General features: G+C 48.1%; 1 protein-coding gene across 1 annotated transcript in view; it reads left to right on the top strand.

Annotated features, from left to right (window-relative positions):
- Nucleotides 1-330: 330 nt before the first annotated feature.
- Nucleotides 331-6,711, top strand: part of LOC135908888 (uncharacterized) — a 27,104-nt gene continuing 20,723 nt past the window's right edge. The window contains exon 1 of the mRNA XM_065440728.2: nucleotides 331-349. The gene's annotated coding sequence lies outside the window, so the exon portion shown is untranslated. The remainder of the gene's footprint in view (nucleotides 350-6,711) is intronic.

Here is a 6,711-nt window from a genome sequence, read left to right as displayed (position 1 = left end):
GTTGTTGTAAGTGCTATATAAACCCAGTTTACTACTTGAAAATATAAGTAACACTCTGCGGAGGTAGGAGAAGCGGCGGCAAGAAAGAATTAAATGGACAGTAGTTTCTGGCTCATTACACAAGGAGCAGAGGCCAGTTGCGGATAAGCTAGATCCATGAAGGTAAAAAAAATTTTAGGCGGGGAACCGTACAGCGGAAGCTTGATAACGTCTGAAGAAGGGCGAAGTCACTTTGGTGTCTTCATTGTCGGCTCTCGTGCTCGGTAAAATGAAGAAGAAGAAGTGTGGGTGCACAATTTGGCGCCCGCATCGATTGACGCAACAAAAAGAAGAAGAAGAATCACCTTTGGTAAGCGCTTGGGGAATGTGTACCCTCTCGTGGTATATATTTTGGCTTTTCGTAATTCTGACTTTTTTCGCAGAATGAAACCTATCGCTTCTTAGTTGCCTCCGCCTCTTAACTTGTCAAAGCTGGCTCGCGTACTTTTTAACGACATGCCCTGGTATCGTTGATCTTTTCTTATACGGCACTTGCAAGCTAGTCTGAGAACCGGATATATGTGAAATGTTACTATTAGTACTTTGTTATTGTGTAACTAGAAATTATTGTGTAATTGTGACATTTTTGTGTGACAGCGCTAACTACTCTTCATTTTTAAAAAAAGAGTATTGTTTATTTTGTAACAAGAACACTGTTGCTGCTGCGCCCAGCGCGAGCAGGACCCCGTCAGGGGGCTCATCACCTTCTCTTGTCGCGACCGGCGGGCAATGCTTTGTATAGGACAAAACGTGAAAGAATAAATGAAAGAATAAGTAAAGAAATACTTCTTCTAGTTCCTGAGGTAAAAGAGGGCGCTCAGGGAGGTATACAACCGCGGAAATTGGCGCACAAAGCGCACTAAAAACAACGAAACTGTAGCGACGCATACTCGCAGAAGGGTAAATTGTACAGTGTGTGGACGTAACCGTTACAGTAACTATTACCATTATTAGGTAAGTGTGACTGCGCATCATGGGGAAATGAGATACATAGGGAGAGTCATGGGATTAAAACTGAAGCCAGAGAGAAATTGGCCCAACACCTGATGTGATAAGGTCATGCTGAGTTGTAGCTCCCTCGAGGCGCCTCGCAACTCGTGTCGACACACACACACACACACACACACACACACACACACACACACACACACACACACACACACACACACACACACACACACACACACATATATATATATATATATATATATATATATATATATATATATATATATATATATATATATATATATATATATATATATATATATATATATATAATGTTACGCTCTTAGGTGTGTAGTGGATTCACGAATGTGACACTCTTAGGAGCATAGTGGGTTCATGCCTCAACAAAAAGTATGCGGGGGCACCGGAGGGTGGTGAACGAGGAAGACGACGTGTGACTGGCTGGCTGAATCTCGCCAGGCGCTCAGCTGATCCAGGCCATCGCTGCTAACTCTACCCGGCTTCAAAGTAACGCCTTTTGTGGGCGCAACAATATATATATATATATATATATATATATATGTTTGCTGTGACACAGTTACTAGCGCTAACAAGACTAACAGAAAAAAGTTGAGACAGGACACAGCGCTAGACTTCAAATGACAAACTTTATTCAGAAAAAAAAACATGCAAGAAACTACCGTACGCTCAAATAAATACGCAGACGGACGCATAAACGAATGTGCCACGTAGGGGAAAACCGCATGCGCAACGAAGCCGATAGGCGCCTACAGCAAGCCATTACAAAGCATTGATCAGGTTCTTCTCAAGGTACAACACCTCTTTATCAGTGAGTACCACTGAGGGAGCGCTTACGCATTCATCAGCAGCTTTCGAAATGCAATATGCCTGAAATATTTCCGTATCTAACGGTCTGGCGAACCGTCTGATCACTTGCGTGTTATGAAAGCACGGGGAGCAGCTACGTGTGCATCTACGGCAGTGGTCAGCCAAGTGGCCAGCACCTGTCAGAACGTTTATGGCATTCCGGTGCTCCCTAAGCCGGTCATTCAGGTGTTTGTCCAATGTAGCACTTTCCGCAGGGAAGTGCAATCTTGTACACCAACCCCACATTGCAGTCAACAAAGCGGGTGACACGGTCTTTAGTGCATGTACCTTGACTCCCGGTGTCGTTTACCAGCCTGCACATTCTTGCGAGCTTTAGTTGCGCTGAAGAAACAATACCCACACCGCACTTGTTCGCCACCTTTTTTAGGCGGCGGGACACCCCGTGTACGTATGGCACGGCTACAGGGCGCCCCCTGGGACGTGCGTAATAGCACAGAGCGGCTTCCGGGTCCGCTTCTGCCTCTTTTATGATGCTCTCAGTGACTCCCACTAAGGTGTCATCGGTATACGCGGCCCTATGTAAACGGCTCGCTTGTTGCTGAACGCCGCAGGAAACCTGGTGCACACGAGATTTAACCAGAGCAGCTTTCAGGCAGTTAGTAACCATACCTTTTTTACTAACTTGGAGTGGGCCGAATAAGCAAGGGCTCAAGCAAGGGCTTCTTGCTCCTAGGAGAGTAGATCCAACAAATGGAACTATCATTTTTAGTGATATAGATATCTAGGAATTGTAGGCGACCCTCTACTGGCAACTCCTGTGTAAACTTAAGACCTACTCCACACTTTTCAAAAACACCCAGAACGTTTTTAACACCATAGCCAGTCCCCTCAGGCTTCACACTTTTAAGCACAAGAAGAAAGTTATCGACATACCTAAAATTCTGAGATACAAAAGTATTGTCAAGCAACGAAAAAAGAAATTAATCGGTTTTCACGCGCCAAAACCACAATCTGATTATGAGGCACGCCGTAGTGGGGGAATCCGGCAATTTGAACCTCCTGGTGTTCTCTAACGTGCACCTAAATCTAAGTACACGAGTGTTCGAAATGCGGCCGCCTTGGCCGGGATTCGATCCCGCGACCTCATGCTTGCAAACCGAACACCATAGCCACTAAGCAACCACGGCGTGTCAAGTAATTATAAAATACGATTGTCAACAACAGATAAAAACAAATCACTTAAAAGAGGCGCTATGCGCGATCCGACGCAGGCACCATCTTTTTGGACAAAAGTGTCTTGCTCAAGAACAAGGGTATAAGAGAGATAAAATCTTAGCATCTCAGCATCTCAACGAAATTGTCAACAGGAAGGCCAGTGTCATTTTCAAAGTCAACGGGATCAGACTCTTCGATATACTTTCTGACGGAAATTAAAAGCTCAGCCTGGGAGAGGGAGTAAAAAAGCTCTTCCATGTCAATAGAGAAGAGAGAGAGAGCGTGTGTGTGTGTGTGTGTGTGTGTGTGTGTGTGTGTGTGTGTGTGTGTGTGTGTGTGTGTGTGTTGTTAGATATGGAGCTGTTTCCTGCGATTACTTCGAGTTCCCCAAACCACTTCGAATCGCAGCACAGCTAATTGAGGAATGCAGAAGCAGGAAAGCACATTCCAGAGGAGCACCAGACAAGTGCAAACAAGTTTGCGGCCCCCAGGTCGTGCGCCGCCGGGATTAGAAGGGGGCCTCGGACAATGGAGCTCAATCGTCCCCCTTCGCCTTTGAAGAAGGCATTTGCCACCACTGCGGAGCCGAGCCACCGGGAGCAGGTGGACCCTTGTGCAATGGAGCATGAGCGCCCCCTCCCCTTCTCCTCGTTAGAAGAAGTGCATTGCCAGTCTGCGAGGCAAGACCGCAGAGAGCCGCCAGGTGTGACACCGCGACACGGGCGCCTACCATTGGCTGAAAATGGCGTCATCTGAGCGGACTCTCCTATTGGTCAAACATGACGTGACTTACAGTGCTCGAAGGGTTTATAAGAAGCCTTCCAGAGAGACCAGGATATACCCTGATTCCCTGATTCAGCTCTCTCGAACTTCTTGCCGCGGGCCGCAGCGTCCGAGTTGCTGCCGGCCCGTAATGACTGTACGAATGTTACTTGACGTCTCACTTCTCTGTACATAATGTAAAATAAACCCTCCCAAGTTTGGTTTTTCATCCCGGAGTCCGTCCCTCAACCCCTACATCTGGTTGGCAGCGGTAGGATCGCCTCCGAATGCATCGTCCCCCAACCCCTACATCTCGTTGGCAGCGGTAGGATCGCCTCCGAATGCAACAGCTGGTGGCAGCGCTACGGATCAACCTTCGTCGAGAGAGATACTATGGAACCGGGAAGAGCGAAGAAGAGAGAGCCTTCGTCGAAAGAGGTCTGAAGAAACTGGGAGTAGCGAAGAAGGAGCGAGCCTTCGACCCAGGGAGTCCGGAGGAACCGGGAACAGCGGACGAATGAACCGGATGGCAGGGTGCTGCAACCATAAGTGAGCGCGTGGTTTTTTTCCTTTTGATTCGCCAGACTCAAATGTTGTGTGTTCATTTTGACAGTTCTGGGAATCGGGAGTTTGATGCATTGTGTGTTTGCACAAATTAATTAAGGAAAACAGTTTTAACCACCTGTCGGGGCAGCTGCCATGGATCTTAGAAGGTTGACGAGGTTAGACTTGTTGTTGGTGTGCGACGATTTGGGAGTTGAGGCGGACGAACGGATGAAAACGCCAGCTATCATAAAGGTGATTCAAGATAGTGGCAATGATGAGAAAAGCATTGAGCTTGCTTGGGAGTTGATACAGGAGCCACGGGAGCGTGCGCGTCGTGTACGTTTGCGAGAGCGTCGTGAACTTAAGAGTGAGAGTAGGCGTGAAGAACGCGAGAATGAACGGAAGCATGAGCTTCAAGAACTTACTCTTAGGTGTCAGCGTCACGAACGTGAGAAGGAACGCGAACGTGAGTATCAGGAACGTAAGCTTGAGCGTGAGCAAAAGTATGAGAGAGAGAAGGCAGCACTGATCAAAGAGATACAGTATTGTGATCAGTTATTGGCACAGAGACAACGGCTGTCTGAGAATTCTGTAGGTAGTACAGAGCGAAAGAATGAGGCAGCATCGAGCGGATTTTCGCCAGAAGCCGACGAAAAGAGTAGTGCCTGTGAGATTAGCTGCAGAGTCATAAGTGAAGGGAAAGGGCTAGCTGCTAACGATGCCTTAGTGGCAACAGAGGCCGTTAAAGGCCGTAGTGAGAGCGACGAGGTGCTGTGCCAACAGATGACTGTAGAGACAGCTAGGCCAGCTGCGAACAAATTGGCACAGTTACCGAGCGTGTGCGTCGCTGGTAATGTTAGCGAGGTTGCTAGCGAAGAAAAGGGTACTGTTGGCGCGACAGAGGCGAGCACCCATGTAGAGCCAGATCTGCGTGCAGAAGAGAGGTGCGAACTGGACGATGCAGTTGAGAGTAGTTCTCGGGATGGCGAGCTCCGTAATCCACGAGAGAACAACTGCATTGTTCAGGGATCGGTGCGGCTCTCCGCCAGTCTAGATGGCCTAGATAGGGATGATTCAGTTGTTAATCATTCGGACTGTGCGCGTGAGACAGCGATGGATACCGACGGGCTGTGTGCCGATGCACAGCGTGAGCTGGGCAATGTAGTAGAGGGCAGTTCGCAAGAGTGCGAGTTGCCTTACTCGAGTAAAGCCTGCTGCATTGTACCAGAGTCGGTTGGGCTGTCCGCCAGTCGAGGCAAAGTGAAAGTAGATTTAAACGTAAATCACTCAGACTGTGCGGGTAAGAGACCGATCCGGGCCGACGAAATGTGTACCGGCCAGCACGAGGCACGAGGCGACATGAAAGCGAGTGCAAAGAGAAAGCGCCGTAAAAAGAAGCGCGGTAAAGACCGAAAGACGGTAACTTATGTAGCGCCGCCAAAGATGGCCAGAAACCCAAAAGGGCAGGGCGCGAGGAAAAAGGTGCGGTCGTCAAGGACGATGTTGACGCGTCCAGAATGGTCGAGCCACCGGTCAAAGGGGGACCGCGAAGAATGTTCTGCACGGACGCGGACAAAGGGCACGAGGCTGTTAAACTCCTCGTCGTTCCGTAGTTCTTTTCAAAGCTCAGCGTGCAGTTCGAAGAAACGCAAGGTGGCAGGACGAGACCAGGTGGGGAGTAGCGACGCGGTCAATCGAGTTTGTGTTGAAAGCGGGGCGCGAGGACGCAAATTGGCAGGAGACCGTAACGTCTTGGGGGAGCTGATAGTTAGTCAGCCCTTTTGTTGTTCCTCGGCAGCCAGAGTAGCTTTGAAACTTCGACCACCACGGGTTCGACTCAAAGTATGAGTCAGACGTAAGCGTTTGGAAAGGGAGGCCAAGAGCCCTTCCGTAGAAATGAAGTGTGTTGTTTTTTTATTTTTGAGCATCGCAAAGTTTTCGCGATTTGAGACAAGGATTTCTTTCAATATGTAAAGGTATGAGCTTTGTTTATGTTTTGGTTTGAGAAAGCTCCGAGATTTGAAAGACGCGTTTGTGTAAACATGTAGTCTCGCGAGATGCTCATTAATAAGTAGATAGGCTTTTTTGTGTGTGTCTGAGTAACCTGAAGGTCAAGGTTATCGTCGAAAGGCCTATGGTAAAGCGCGTGTGTTATTTAACCTTCTTTATTTTTAAGTGTTTTTGAATTTTCTAAGGTTAAGCGCGTATGTTTTCAGTGAGTGCATGATTTGCACGGAGAAGCGTTCTTAGTTCCATTAGCACGTGTCCTGTGTGGACGGAAGGAAGCAGATTTAAGACTGGGTTGCTCGTGTGTGTTGAGGGCAGCCGTATTCTGACTTCTCTTATAAGTAC

This window comes from Dermacentor albipictus, chromosome 1 (genome assembly GCF_038994185.2).
Source record: "Dermacentor albipictus isolate Rhodes 1998 colony chromosome 1, USDA_Dalb.pri_finalv2, whole genome shotgun sequence".
Taxonomy (NCBI): Eukaryota; Metazoa; Arthropoda; class Arachnida; order Ixodida; family Ixodidae; genus Dermacentor; species Dermacentor albipictus.
The sequence above is the reverse complement of the archived record's forward strand: the minus strand, read 5'-3'. Positions and strand labels throughout refer to the sequence as shown.